General features: G+C 42.8%; 1 long non-coding RNA gene across 1 annotated transcript; it reads left to right on the top strand.

Annotated features, from left to right (window-relative positions):
• The first annotated feature begins 1809 nt into the window (after positions 1–1809).
• Positions 1810–3390, top strand: LOC141359546 (uncharacterized). Its single transcript, XR_012366046.1, has 3 exons — positions 1810–2061; positions 2186–2243; positions 2343–3390. It is a non-coding gene; the product is annotated as an uncharacterized lncRNA (long non-coding RNA).
• The last annotated feature ends 4056 nt before the right edge of the window (positions 3391–7446 follow it).

Below are 7446 nucleotides of genomic sequence, written 5' to 3'. Positions count from 1 at the left end.
GGATTGATTTTCAGTAAACACACAGGTTAATAAAATGTATAGCTTGAATGCACCATTTGTCACTTTAGATGTTAGCGTCTGCCAAAAGCTCAAATGTAAATATATTTTTAATTCCTGATTTCAGAATCTTGGCCAAATCAAAGCACCGTTTGAGGCGTTGAGATTCATTCAAGTTCTAGAGGAGTTTTTCTTAGAAGAAATAATTGAGTTTTATACCCATTTCATTTGTGTTTTAGCAGGTTTGTATGAACTGTGTGAGACAGAGATGTGACCCACCGTGGAGTTTGTGAGAGAGATTAGAGGTGAGTTTTTTTGGGAGATTTCCTGGAGCTTTAAGGATCGAATACATCACAATCGTCAGAATCCCACGGGCCACACGCACACACGATCCGACCTCTCTTTCACTGTTTGACAGCGCTCCATCAAACCCGGTCCGGTCTCTAGCACTGTTGCCATAGAAACGCCAGCCTGTGGAAAAGTACGAGGGAATTAAAAAAAAGAGCAAGACAAATAGACAAAACAATAGTTGATGAACTCATCCTGACTGCAAAGGCCACAAAATTACACATCAGCTGTTTAACTGAACTAGATGTTTGTAAAGTTTGTGATGAAAATGAGTTACAGTGTGTCTGCCTTAGCAAGCATCCAGCATCATGGTGATGAGTTTTGCAAAGATGTGATTTGGTTTTTGGACAAATTTAAAAGAACACACACAAAATCTATATGATGTTCTGATGCACTGCAAAAATGACTTTCTTACTTAGGAACACTCCACTTTTTTTTGAAAATATGCTAATTTTCCAGCTCCCGTAGAGTGTTTAACATTTGAATTTTTACCGTTTTGGAATCCATTCAGCTGATCTCCGGGTTTGGCGCTTCCATTTCTAGCATAGCTTAGCATAATCCATTGAATCTGATTAGACCATTAGCATCGCACAAAAAAAAAAAGAGTTTTGATATTTTTCCTATTTAAAACTTGACTCTTCTGTAGTTACATTGTGTACTTAGACCAGCAGAAAATTAAAAGTTGCAATTTTCTAGGCAGATATATAATCAAGGACTTTGCAGCTGTGACATGGCTGCAGGAGGTGCAATGATATTACGCAGCGCCTGAAAATAGTCCCCTGCTATTGAAGAGGGGACTATTGAAGGGGACTATTTTCGGACAGTGTGTAATATCACTACACCTGCTGCAGCCATGTCACAGCAGTAAAATCCTTGATTATATCTGTTATGGTGGTGTGTGAAATGGAAGGACAGAACCCAAATGCAGACAGCAGATCTTCACGAAAGACTTTTATTAATTAACAAAACAGAAAACAAAACCCACGAGGGGGCAAAACAACAAAAACATGATAACTTAAACAGGAGTGAACACTAAACAGGGCAAGACACTAAACTACACTTAAACACTAATAGTGATGGGTCGTTCGCAAAAGAGCCGGCTCTAAGAGCTGATTCTTTGTAGCGAACGAGCAGAGCCGAATCTTCAGACGCAGGCAGGGGTGGGACCGTAAGAGCCGCCTCTCCTTAAGGGAGCCGAATCTATGAAAAGAGCTGGACTGCCATTACTAAAATGTAGAGCCGGAGCTTGAGCCGAAAGAGCCGAATCTAAAGAGCCGGACTGCCCATCACTAAACACTAAACTGGATAACACTTAACAATAAACTTGACTAAACAAATATACAAAGGACTTGACTTGACTTGACTTGACTTGACTTGACTTGACTTGACTTGACTTGACTTGACTTGACTTGACTTGACTTGACTTGACTTGACTGTTTACTTACAGGTATGGAAACAGATTGTAGTGGGATTGCCCTTTTAACAATAGTTGGCGTAGCCCTTTAAAAGAGCGGACAGATTGCACCAGGTGCGTGGTTGCGTACGTCAGGCAATCACGTAGCTATATAGGCACAGGTGATTTCGCTTTCTTCGTGCCATTGTACTGATGTGACCTGTTGCTGTATATCGGCACAGGTGATTTCGCTTTCTTCATGCCATTTGTACTGATGTGACCTGTTGCTGTAGGTCTTGTATCTCCTTCACTCCTCGGTAAAGGTAGGTTTGGTTAAATTGGAGGGTATAGATGGGAGGGAATTATAAAAATTAGAATACGGGTGTTCGTGGGGAAGTTTATTTAATTCACAGGTGTGATTAATGTGCTTGCTTGGTGTTATTTTAGATAAGTCGGGTATATCCAGGCATCCGTTGTGAGTATGTGAGTGTTATTCACGCAAAAGGTAATTTTATTTTTCCCTAACCTTCTGGTGTGATTATAAATGGGAGAGGAGTGGGGAGGAAGAAGAAAAGCAAACGAATGTATGTCTAATGTTTTTCAGAGTGCCAGTTGCTGCTTTGCTGCGGTTAAATCGGCGTTCCCGTCTGAGAAGCGGGTTTGCAGTGCACGCTCGTGGTTATCGAGCGCTCGCAAGTTCATTGAACATTCTTAATGCCTGTACGAGGCCCATTGGAGCCGCTCTAAACCCGCAACTTGATTTTGGGATTTCATGGTGTTCGCCACCTCGCTGGCGCAATTTTATGGATGGTTTATTAACTTAGTTATTTAAAAATCTGGGGTATTGTATTTGGGTTGCTTCCTGCATATTGACACCGCTCACTTACGGAGCAGATTAATAGTGACGCAATCCTTTTGATTTTCATTTATTTGCCGATGGTATTTTGTTGGGTATGTGTGTTTAATTGAATTTGTGTTTGTTTGTTTCTTTATTTTATTTCGGTTTTGTTGAAATTATCAGCTATTATCATTTAGATTTGTTTATTAATTGATTTAGTCATTTCAGTTATTTTGGGGTTTGTTATTTCTTTTTGTCTTCTCTTGTATGGATACTGCTAACGGAGCAGATCAAGTGTAATCTTTTTGACGTGTTTATTTGCTCAATTGTAATTGTTCTGTGTGTACAATGAAGTTAATGTAAGGTTGTGTTTTTCTTTTACTGACATTATCTGGTATTATTATTTAGACCTGTCTATTTATTGATTTATTTCGGTTATTTTGGAATTTGGGGTTTGTGATATTTCTTGTTTTTTGTATTAATGCTGCTCATTTGATTTTGTTATAATCCTTTGGTTTGTGTGTATTTGTTGGTTGTATGTGTGTGGTGTGTGTGAGTTGTATTGAAATTTTGTCTTTGGTTGCTTTATTTTTTCATTATTAGTACAAGTATAATAGTTTTACTAGGTTTTGTTTTTTTGAATTGATTTAGTATTTTGATTTTGTTATTCGAGTTGTATTATTTCTTTGATCTGCTTTACATTAAAACTGCTCAAGAATGTAGTGTAGTTACTGTGGGGATTGTGTTTTTTTATTTAATTTGTCTTTTGACTTATTTGGTTTGTGTTGGGTGGATTTACATAATTTTGGTTCTTTATTTGGTTTGAAGTGTGTGTTTATTAGTTGAGCAGTAAATTGTTTATTGCAATCAGAGAAAATTAACTTGATTAGTTGTTTTTTTTATTTTCCTTTTCTTGTATTTTTGAATTTGTTTGTGTTGGTCAGTGTATGGTGGACGGCCCATGTAAGCCAACCACAACAAAGCCTATTTCATTGACCTGTTTCCATTGGTCAAAAGGGTCTTTTAAAATTTACCGTCTCGCTCAATGTGGTTTTAGTAATTTAATTGATTAATAAATTTGTTATCTGTGACTTTGTCTCTGCTTGTCCTTTTCATTTGGTTGAAAGCCTGGAGTGCGGGCCTTATTAGTATTTGACTGTAATCCAGTCACAAGTGGCGTAGTCGGCAGGGTTGAAGTGATAAGCAGAGACAGTCACAGAGAAGAATTGTATGGTTGTGTGTTGTTGTGTTGTGGTGTTTTTTTCAGCAAAGCAGCAGCTGGTACGAAGCAGCCAGGATTGTGATAGTGGAAGAGATTTGGGTTAAGTGGTAAGATTTTCCTTTTTTTTCTTTCTCTCTCTCTTTTTTTTGGGGGGGGGCTTGTAGATATGGAGGCTGAATTGGAGGAGTTGAGAAAGCAAGTGCAGTCATTGAGGGGAGAAAATGAGCGGTTGCACCAACAGCAAGCAGGCCAGGCTACTGGAGCGGCGGGCCCCTCAACTGTGAATGTCCTACCTGCCCCTAGCCCCGTAGTTGAACGAGTCGTTTATGTCCCTAGGGAACGGAGGGGTCGTATGTTTAGTGGTAGAGGGGAAGACAATGTGTTCGAATGGGTGGAGGAGATACAAGCCTGCTTGCGGGTTCGACATCTGCCTTCAGCTGAGGAGACATTATTTGTTATAGATCATTTAGAGGGTCCTGCCAAGAATGAGATTAAGTATAGGGCAAGAGGAGATAGGGAAACACCAGAACAGGTGTTCTCTATCTTGAAGGAACTTTATGGGTGCTCACAGTCCTATATTGCCCTGCAGCAAAACTTTTTTTCTCGTAAACAGCTTGAGGGCGAGTCCTTGCAGGAGTATTCCCATGCTCTTTTTGCATTAATGGATAAGGTGGTACAACATACCCCCGGAGGTCTGACTAATTCAGTGGTCTTACTTCGAGACCAGTTTGTAGAGCATGTGCTGGATAGTGGTTTGCGGCGGGAGCTCAAACGTTTTGTTCGATTGGACCCTGCTTCCACCCTTCTGGATGTTCGTAAAGAGGCAATTAGATGGGTGGATGAGGGATTTCATTCGGAGAGGAGAGAGAGGAGTCATTCGCTCCCAGCTTCCTCTGTTCTTCAGTATAGAGTACAGGGACAGATAGATTCCTCTAGTCCATCAGAGGTAAATGTTTCAGAGCTCACAGAACTGAAGAGAATGATGAGGGCCCAGCAAGAACAACTTAATGAACTGACTCAAAGTTTACGGCAACTGCAATCCCAGAGTGTAGGTAACCGTCCCAGGCAGCCTGTCCCTATCATTTGTAGGCGATGCAATCAGCCTGGGCATATTGCTCGTAATTGTACACTAGGACAGATTCAGTTTAGAGATCAACGGGCTCGTTTGTCACATGGGAATGTAGTGCCTCCTAATGGGCAGGCGGAAAACTGCAACCCTCTGAACTGATGAGCCACAGTTCGGAAGGGATAGGGCCTGGCTCAGGGGCCCCTGCCCCCACTGGTAGTGGACCCTCTACTTTGTTGGGTAAGTGCCCCTCAGTTGTAGTTAATATGGGTGGGGTTAATGTTCCATGCTTATTGGATACAGGTTCCATGGTAACCACTGTCACAGAGAGCTTCTTCTTGGCTCATTTTGAGCCCTGGGGTAAGAAAAGGTTGAATGAATGTGGATGGTTGCAGCTTCGGGCCGCTAATGGTCTTTCTATTCCTTTTGTAGGATACCTGGAGTTGGATTTTGTTGTATTGGGTAGACGTATTCACAATAAGGGTGTCCTTGTTGTAAAGGATCCTCCTCAGGTTCTTTCTACATCAGGGTTGCCAGGTCTATTGGGGATGAATGTTATAGGTGAGTGCTTTCAGGAGCTGTTTAATCAACATGGCCCAGAGTTGTTTAATCTCCCTATAGTTAAAGAAGTTCCAGCGTGGACATCGGCACTTCAATGTTGCCAGACTGGTTGCTTTCAGGGGTCGGAATTTAGTGGGGGGCCTGTACGTGTCCGGGGTAAACATGTGGTCCGCATTCCAGCAAACTCCTTGCAGTTTGTCCCAGTTACTTGTGCTGTACAGTGTGGGTTACTTTCTATGGCCCTTTATGAGCCTTTAGACAATGGGAATCCACTTCCATCTGGCTTGTTGGCATCTGTATCCCTGGTTCTGGTGAGAGGTGGTAGTACTAAAGTCCCTATGGTTAACATAGGTGAACTTGATGTCTTCCTGCAACCACGACAAGTGGTGGGGACATTGTGTCAGGTCCAGCCAATGAGCTGGCCAGGGGAGATTATTGCTACTCGTCCAGGTGTTGTTGATGGCCAACAGGCTGTTGTTTCTTCGCAAGTTGGAGGTGTTGATGGCGTAGAAGAGGTAATCCAGCAGATGGATCTCTCGCACCTCTCTGAAGAGGAGCAGAGTCAGGTGAGGGGTCTGTTGGGTAAATATAGATCTGTATTTTCAACAGACGATTCTGATTTGGGGTGTACCAACTTGATTACACATGAGATCCCACTTTTGGATTCTGCTCCTATTCGGCAGAGGTATCGGCGAATCCCCCCTTCTGACTATGTTGCGGTTAAGGAACATGTGCAAAAATTGCTAGCGAGTCAGGTGATTAGGGAAAGTAGTAGCCCCTTTGCTTCCCCTATAGTTGTCGTTAAGAAAAAAGATGGCAACATACGGTTATGTGTCGATTACCGACAGTTAAATCAGAAGACTAGAAAGGACGCTTTTCCCTTGCCCCGCATTGAAGAGACCTTAGATGCACTTTCTGGGTCTCAGTGGTTTTCAACGGTTGATCTAGTAAGTGGCTATAATCAGGTTCCTGTGGCAGAGCAAGACAAGGGTAAGACCGCTTTTTGCACACCCTTTGGGCTTTTCGAATTTAACCGGATGCCCTTCGGGCTGTGCAATGCCCCAAGTACATTCCAACGGTTGATGGAACGTATGTTTGGAGATCAACGATTCCAAACCTTGTTGTTGTACCTGGATGATATTATTGTCTTTTCCACCAATGTTGCCCAACATCTTGCACGATTGGAGTTGGTTTTTAGCCGGTTACAGCAGGAGGGCTTAAAGGCCAAACTGGAGAAATGCTGTTTTTTCCGTCAGGAGGTTCATTACTTGGGGCATGTGGTTTCAAAGGGAGGGGTTTCTACCGATCCCAGTAAGATTAGTACGGTGGCAGAATGGAGGCGACCTAGTAACGTCGCAGAGTTGCGATCATTTTTGGGCTTTGTGAGTTATTATCGGCGTTTTGTAGAGGGGTTTGCCAAGTTGGCTGCCCCTCTGCATCGCCTGGTAGCAGAGTTGGGTGGGACAAAGAAAAAGAGGGGCTCAGGTAGACCCATAGAGAGCTGTTGGACCCCAGAGTGTGAGCAGGGATTCCAGTCTCTCAAAGGGAAATTGGTGGCAGCTCCGGTGTTGGCCTATGCTGATTTTGCGAAGCCTTTTGTGCTTGACATCGATGCTAGTCATTTGGGATTAGGAGCGGTGCTTAGTCAGGAGCAAGATGGAAAGTTACGGCCAGTGGCCTATGCCAGCCGAGGGCTGAGGCCTACAGAAAAGAATATGGAAAATTACAGTTCCATGAAGCTTGAACTCCTCGCCCTTAAATGGGCGATGGCGGAAAAATTTAAGGATTATCTTCTGGGTCATCAGTGTACCGTTTATACAGATAACAACCCACTGAGCTACCTAAATTCAGCCAAGTTGGGTGCAACTGAGCAGCGGTGGGTGTCTCAGTTGGCAATTTTTGATTTTGAAGTCAAGTATCGCCCTGGTCGGGTTAATGGTAATGCCGATTCATTATCAAGGCAGTATTCCTCCTGCATTTCGACACAGTCCTTTGGTACACCATTGCCCCAGACACTCACT

The sequence above is a fragment of the Misgurnus anguillicaudatus genome, chromosome 1 (genome assembly GCF_027580225.2).
Source record: "Misgurnus anguillicaudatus chromosome 1, ASM2758022v2, whole genome shotgun sequence".
Taxonomy (NCBI): Eukaryota; Metazoa; Chordata; class Actinopteri; order Cypriniformes; family Cobitidae; genus Misgurnus; species Misgurnus anguillicaudatus.
Note: the sequence above shows the minus strand (reverse complement) of the source record. Positions and strands in the feature narration are given on the sequence as shown.